We start from the raw sequence: 8,331 nt of genomic DNA on the forward strand, positions 1-8,331 counted from the left end.
CGCCGAGCCGCGCCGGGCCGCGCCCGCCCCTTCCGCCCCCGCCCCGCGCCGCCCTCCCGCGGCAACGGCGGCGGCCCCGCGGCCTGTCCCGGGAGGTGGGCCGGTCCCCGGAGGGCCCGTGTCAGCCCGGGTGTGCGCGACGGTCGGGCCCACCTGACCCCGCCAGGCGGCGGCCAGTGTAGGATGACCCCGTCCCGCGGGGTGACCCGTGTTCTCAGTAGGAGCCCGTGTCCCTGCGAGGTGACCATGTAAGGTCAGCACGGGCAAATTGAGCACAGTGTAAAAAATACCAATTGTTTGTTCTATTGCCTCTTTGTGAAATGATATGCATGAGTTGATGACACGGTGGTTGCTCAATTGACGAGATAAGGAGCAACAAGATACAAATCAAAATAAGGCCAGTAGAGTAGATTGTCCATCACAGTCAAGGTTTCCACAGAGAATGAAACGGTGAAGAAGATGAGTATGACTCAGACGAAAGCAATGATTCCCTGAGTGCACTCCAGGGCAGTCCAAGCTAAAGAATCCATCACGTACAATTCCTTCCCTACTGGGACAAAAAGATCACCCAATCTTGGAAATTACTCAAGCCTCCGTGAAAGCTGAAGGAAGTCAGGATTCGGAGATGGTGGTGCCTCTCCTTGGTAAACTAATAAAATGAATTATAGAATCATTTTGGTTGGAAAAGACCCTTAAGATCATCAAGTCCAACCGTTAACCTAACACTGCCAAGTCCACCACTAAACCATGTCCCTAAGCGCCACATCTACGCATCTTTTAAATACCTCCAGGGATCATGACCACCACTTCCCTGGGCAGCCTGTTCCAATGATTGATAACCCTCTCAGTGAAGAATTTTTTCCTAATATCTAATCTAAACTTCCCCTCACGCAACTTGAGGCCATTTCCTCTCGTCCTATCACTTATAAACATGAAGTGATCTGTGATTGTACCCTCAATCTAGACAGTGTGCCACCACTTGTTTCGCGTGGCTCGATCACTTCTCAGTTGGGCTGGTAAATCTGCTAATGGTCTTATTGTGTTTGATTGCGTTAGTCCATGGTATCGTGGGGTACTCATTCAACTTCCGGATCAGGTCGAGACAATTAAGACCTGATGCGTCTCGGAGTCTTAATTGTCAGGGCTTAGTTCTCACATTTGCAAAACGGCCTGTCTTGTGGAAAAGGCATTTCCACAGGTTTCCACTGTCCTATTTGCATAAAAACTAATTTTCCTGTCCCCACGGCCCCCTTCCCAACAGATCTCAATTCAGGGGATGTAGCAGGAATGTCCCAAGGACGAAGTTCATCACCTTGGCCTTCGGCTCTATGCAATGTTAGAGCAGCCGCTTGTAACAACGGTCCCTGCGATTCAGCTGGGCCCTGCTGAGAGAGCATGGGCTCCTCACCCCCATCTTGACAATGGACCCCTCTTGCCCATCTAATAATTAAGAGTCCATAAGGTCCAAGCAGCATTTTCTCGGAGGGTGGGGAAAATTCAAGGGCCTAGGTCTAAATCTTCTGCTTCTCTTGCAAATAGACCCTGTCACACCAAAGTCGGTACAACTGTTCAGCTGTTAATTCCCCGGGTTGTCTTTGATACGTTCTCTAAATTTTTCGCAGATCATCTGTATTAAAATCATGAACTTTAGTGGTATCCCATCTCTGCAATTCGTCTCCATGTGGGACATCAGTAGTGAGTTCTTGTTTAATCAGGGGCCGTATTGGTACAGAGTCATTTACTTTACTTACTTCCTCATCAGACCCATCTGGCCAATTCCAAACGTCTCCATCCCGGTTGCTCTCATACACAGCTGTGCAGACATTTATGGGCTCTAGATCTCTACCTTATAATAGCATTTCATGGTGTTTCCCTGCTTTCTCCATAACCTGTGGCACTAGTTGTTTTTCGAGATGTGCCCTTTTCCCAGACTCGCTGCCAGCCTTTAATTTAGCTTTACATCTCAATCCTTTGTTGAAAATTCACTCTTCCACTTTCTAATTTCTTCTTCAAAGTTCTCAGTCTGTTCATTCTCAACTTTCCCTATCGCAGCTAACAGCCAGCACATCCCTTCCTTCCCTCTGTCTCTATTTTACACAAATCCTTCCAATTACTGAATTAATTCCATATGGCTTTCAGATCATGGCTTATTGCCCTCAGTCACTGCTTATCTCACTTAAGATCTTGCCATCCATTTTACCCATTTTCCATAAAACCCTTTTGCAAGAGATACCATTTATCAGGGGAATCAGTTGTCATTCTAACCCAAGGATCCTGCCTACTACACCAATTAATTCTGTCACCCAACACTACGGGGACAGTCAGATTTGTTGGGGATCCTTGGTAGAACGATGACAGAAAAAGTTGTTGTTACAATCAAAAATTTATTTTAACCTGGACCCTCTGCAGTTTGTGTCCTTTTACAAAATTAGTATTGGAGACCCTCTGCAGATCAGGGCATTTTAACAGATTAAACAAAACTTGAGCTCCAAGTACACACACAAAACTCACTCAAGCCTCAGAGGAAGCAGCCAAGGGTGAAGGGGACACCAACAACCGGCAGATCACGAGTCTGCCATCCAGTACCAGCAGCTCTGGTCTAAATCCCACCTAAGTCCCCCTTTAAAGGAAAAGTGGGTACCTGACAAGCTTGCCCATATCTAGTGGCCACCTGCCCCACAATACGGCACACTAGGAGTTAGGAGTAGGGGGCACAGCTGAGACAATTACCTGCTGGCACGGAGTGGCAGGCTTCCACCTCGCTTTCGCAGCCACGCTGGCTGGGTGGTGGCTGTGAGGTGCCCCGTGGGTGCGATGTCCCAGGAGGAGCAGCCCACATCCCATCAGGGTGCCCATGTCCCACTGAGGTTCCCTGGGGGACGCCCATGTCCCATTGAGATGGCAGTGGCCACCGCATGCCCAGGACCCTGTGGGTCATGTCCCTCCAGGAATAATTCTAGGCTAATCGCACTCCTCATACTCGACGGTTAAGATTTTTGTCGAAGTGAGTGAATTTTTGGCTTTCCTCTTAACATGGGCTGCCACTTTGTCCCCAGGAACCATGACACAGCTGCCCAGATGGAGCACAGGACATGACCCGGCTGCTTTGCAGGGCCTGGCAAACCACGTGACTGCTCTGCATGGCTTGGTTGCCCTTGGCCTCTGGAAAATTGTGAAGAGACTCCAGGGGCAGGTGAGCAGTTCAGGTCAGTCACACAGGAAGGGACCAAGTTCTGGGGAGCAGGGAACCACAGCAGCCTTGGCCACAAAGGCCTCTTCACACCATGAAGAGGGGCAGGTTTTAGGAAGTGGGTTGGTAACAAGTCCTGTTGTAGCATTTTCATCCAGCTAACAGTGAATTCTCTTCAGGGTGATAGCCAGCTGGTACGTCAGGACATGCCTCAGCCCGCCAAAAGGTCCTGGAGTGAGGGCATCTACAGTGACTACAACCTCTTCTGCTGGCTGGAGGCCATTATTGCCCTGATGATCGTGTTCCTGCAGGGTAGGTTGCCCATGCTCACCCGGCACCACAGCCAATGGGCATTTGGCAACTCTGATGAGGATGTCTGGGGAGGGTCCCCATTTCCACCCTCCGAAAGGTACTAGAGGCCAGGGCTCATCTCTGTCTCTCCGAAGGTGACAGCAGAGCATGCCTGTGCAGCAGAGACATCTGGGAAACTCGGCGAAACTCCTGCTGGGAGCAGCCTATTTCCTCAATCTCCTAATGCTGTTCAGATCAATAAGGTGTTTTGTTCCTGTAGCACGTGTCATTTCGGTACCGAGGGGATCCAGGGAAGTGGCAACATGAAAGGCAGTGCTGCGAGCTCAGCTGCTGTTTGCGAGCTTGCAGAGCATGTGCTCTGGGAGAAGTGGGAGAGCTGGAGCCGGAGAGAATGGGCATCCATGGCTGTGAGCTGCCCCGCAGGTGCCCATGTTCCAGGAGGAGGACCCTGCATCCCGGCAGGGTACCTGCCCGTGTCCCAGTGAGGTTCCCAGGGAGTGCCCATGTCCCAGTGAGGTGGCAGTGGCTGCTGCATGCCCAGGACCCCGTGGATCATGTCCCTCTAGGAATAATTCTGGACAAATTGCACTCATTCTCAATGGTTAAGAGCACCTTCATGCAACAACACTGCCTGGGAAACACATCAAAGCTCCTGCTTAAGACCAACCTACCATCTTCATTTTCTAGCATGCTCCATATCAACAAAATGTATCATTCCTTTAGCATGTGCCACATGAAAAGTGAGACCTTTTTCCTGTTGACTCACATACTGCCTGCCTCTGGGTAAGGAAGGTGCTGGGCTTTCTTTTAAGATTCCTGGCTGGTGAGGCACACAACCATTTCTGCCTCAGTACCCAGCAGTAATGCAAGGCAGAAAACAGCAGGCCTCTACAGGGTGAAAGTTAAGTTGCATCAATCATGAAAGAATGAAATGCCTTCTGCAAAGCATGCGTTTTGGACCATGCAGTTCTCTCTTTTCATCAGAAGTGACTGAGGCTGCAGATGTACATGGTTCTGTGATCTGACAGCTGGACGGCAGCCAGGTGACCAGGGGAGAAAGCCAGCCTTGTAAGGACCGTCAGGGAGCCCTGTGGATGCTGGTCTCAGCTTTAATGCCCTACAACAATCCCCCCAACTCAGATCTGAGTAGCATTTAAACATTCGCCTCCAAAGATGCACAATAGAAAATATCTGTCCCAGGCGCAACAGCATCCATCTCTTTTCTCTAAGACAGAGGCAGCAGTAGCTCACAAGGATGCAGCAAGACAAGTGAGGCTTAGGAACGGGAGCAGGGGTTGCTGATCCTAGCTATGGCCACAGCCAGAGGCGCGTTCTTCACCAGAGCAATCCTGTCCCTGCCTTGGCAGCAGCACAACCAGGAGAGGAGAGACCCATCAAGGCCTGATGCACCTCTCTTCTGTAGCCATGAAGGAAAATGCAGATTTTGAGGAAAGAACCTACAGCCAGCCTAGGGCAGCCATTACTCTGTTTAGCTTGAGGAAAGGCCATGGTAGTCTCTCATGAAAGCAAGCCTGCCTGCTGCGATCTATAATGCAGTAAAACCTTCACAGATCTAGGACCTGGAGAAGAGAAGGCTCCGTGGAGACCTTAAAGCAGCCTCCCAGTACCTGAAGGGGGCCTATAAGAGAGCTGGGAGGGGCTGTTTGCAAGGGCATGTAGTGATAGGACGAGGGGCAATGGTTTGAAACTAGAGCAGGGTGGGTTTAGATGAGACATTAGGAAGAAGTTCTTTACACTGAGGGTGGTGAGACACTGGCCCAGGTTGCCCAGAGAGGTGGTGGAGGCCCCATCCCTGGAGACATTCAAGGCCAGGCTTGATGAGGCTCTGAGCAACCTCATCCAGTTGAAGATGTCCCTGCTCACTGCAGGGGGGTTGGACTAGCTGGCCTTTAAAGGTCCCTTCCAACCCAACACATTCAATGATTCTATGATTCTATGACCTGTAATTCGCCCACTCAGCATCACCATCTCTTGCACAAATACCTCCAGTTGGCACAAGAGACCCACATGCTCACATATGGCAGTGACACATGCTGAGGGGAACCACAGGCTCCCCGCAGTCCTGGGCAGCATGCATCGGCGTCAGATCCAGCTCTCCCAGTCCTTCTGTACGCCCCCAAACTTGGCCCTAGGTATGGCGCGCTCCTCCCATCCCACAGTCCGCCCTCAAGGCGCGCTGCAGCAGTTCACTCTCCCTGCAGAGGGGCAGCAGCTCAGGCAAAGGAACCCCTCTCTGCCCACAGACTAGCGGCTGTGCAGATCTGGGCGCAGAGGACGGCTGAAGACGGCCACCCCCCCCCGTCCCGCCATTTAGCTACTCCCTGGGCCGCCAGCCTGCCCTGCCCGGGTGCCCTCCCGAGGAGCGGCAGTTCCGCCGGCCGCCGGCCGGTGGCAGCCTCCCTCAAAGCCGGTTCCAGCCGGTTTGGGCGCGCCCTCTAGCGCGCGCTCCCTCACACCAGGGCCCGCCCCGCCCCGCGCGCCATATTGAAAACCTCAAGGCCGGCCTGAGGTGGAGCTCGACGGGCAGCGGTGGTGGGAGTCGCCGTGAGGAGGGACAGGGACACAGCTCATAGCCAAGCTCAGGGACACAGGGGGGAGGGTTAAAGCTGGCAGCAACTCATCTCCCAGCTGAACGTGGAGCACAGTGGCCCACCAGTGCCATCTGCCAAGGCCTTCCAGGAACCTGATGTAGGCACTGGAGGTTCGTGGCTTGTGACTTAGGAGGCTGACCACAGGAAAACCTTGGCATTTCTCAATGCCGAAAATACTTCAAAAATCACAGAATGGCTTGGGTTGGAAGGCACCAGGGGGAGGCAGATTGTCCAACCCGCCCTGCTCAGGCAGGACTGCCCAGAGCCAGTTGCTGAGGACCTTGTACCAGATGGCTTTTGAGTATCTCCAAGGATGGAGACTGCACAACATCTCTGGGCAACCTGTGCCAGTGCTCAGTTACCTTCACAGCAAAAAAGTGTTTCCTGATGTTCAGAGGGAACCTCCGGTGTTTCAGTTTGTGCCCATTGCCTCATGTCCTGTCACTGGCTCTGTCCTCTTTTCACCCTCCCTTCTGGAATTTATATACGTTCATAGGATTAATTCTCAGCCTTCTCTTCTCCGGCCTGAACAGTCCCAGCTCTCTCAGCCTTTTCTCATAGGAGAGATGCTCCAGTCCCTTCATTCATCATCTTCATGACCCTTCACTGGACTCTCACCAGTAGCGTCTCTTGTACTGGGGAGACCAGGACTGGGCACTGTACTCAGGTGTGGCCTCACCTGAGCAGAAGGGAAGGATCACCTCCCTTGACCTGCTGGCAACACTACCTGTAATGCAGCCCAGGATGCCATTACCCCTCTTTGCTGCAAGGGCACATTGCTGTCTCGTGGTTAACCGCAAGGTCTTTTCTGCAAAGCTGCTTTCCAGATCGGTGTCCCCCAGCATGTACTGGTGCATAGGGTTGTTCTTCCCCAAGTGCAGGAATTTGCACTTCCCTTTGTTGAATGTCATAAGGTTTCTGTTAGCCCATTTCTCCAGCCTGTCAAGGTCCCTCTGGATGGCAAGACAACTCTCCGGTGTATCAACTACTCCTCCCAGTTTTGTGTCATCAGCGGACTTATTGAGGGTACACTCTGCCCCACCATCCAGATCTTTAATGAAGTTGAACACGATTGGACCTAGTATAGACCCATGGGCTACACCACTAGTTATTGGTCTTCAACCAGATTTCATACCACCGATCACCACACTCTTGGGCCCAGTCATTCAGCCAGTTTTCAGTCTATCTCACTGTCTGCTCATCCAGCCCATAAATCAACAGTTTTGCTACGAGGATCTTGTGGGAGACTGTATCAAAAGTCTGACAGAAGTCAAGCTAGACAATATGCCCTGCTCTTCCCTCATCTACCAAGCCAGTCATTTCATCATAGAGTGTTATCAGATTGTTAAGCATGACGTCCCCTTCGTGAATCCATGCTGACACCAAGTGATTTGCCCCGAACTGGTCTACCCCTTTGCTAAAAGCAGTCTCACTCTTGCCTGATACCCCAACTAGTGCTAATGCCACACTGCCTGTAAGGTCTTTTGATGAAATTCACTTGACTGCCATCTGTTCAAGAGACTTACTGGGAAGGGCTGAACTTGTCCATCTCTCTGCTGTCCTGAGAGCACAGAGGGATTTCACAAAAGCGCCCTAAGCCATGTGTGCACCAGGACTTGCCGAGAGCTAGCTGGCCAGCCAAAAGCCAGAGCCACTGCATTCAGCACCTCCTTCACCAAAACAGTCTGTGCCAGGAGCTTTGCTCCAGGTCTGGCTTTGACTTGCAGAACTAAAACAATGTTGGCCAAGTCTGCTTCTACACTGGGACTGCAGCCAGCGAAATACAGCACCAAACAGGAGACAAGAAACACCAGCATCCAGTTGTTCTGTCTTTATTTACAGGGGAGCGGAGGCCCATATTTCATCTTGAGGGCTTTCGTGGCTGCTTAAGCCCTGAGAAGCCTCACCAGTTCTGCAGGGCTTTGGTCCCCGCTGCCTATGGCTGTACCTAGAATTAGCCAGTGCCAGCCCTTGATTTTGGCAAAGCTGACATGCCTCGGGGAGTGTCTGCAGCAGACAGGGAGGGGGATAAAGGGCTGCCGTGTGCCCCCATCACAGATCAAGAGGGAATGAATTTGCCCCAGCAGCGGTCACTGGGGAAGGTGTTTCCTTTCTTGTTCTCTTTGTTAAAAATCAAAGCTTGTCTCAGCTCACATGGGGCTGGAGAGTGATGGAGCATCGAGTCTCTAAGCTCTTAAGCTTTTAACCATGCAGAGC

The sequence above is a fragment of the Rissa tridactyla genome, chromosome 8, assembly GCF_028500815.1.
Source record: "Rissa tridactyla isolate bRisTri1 chromosome 8, bRisTri1.patW.cur.20221130, whole genome shotgun sequence".
Taxonomy (NCBI): Eukaryota; Metazoa; Chordata; class Aves; order Charadriiformes; family Laridae; genus Rissa; species Rissa tridactyla.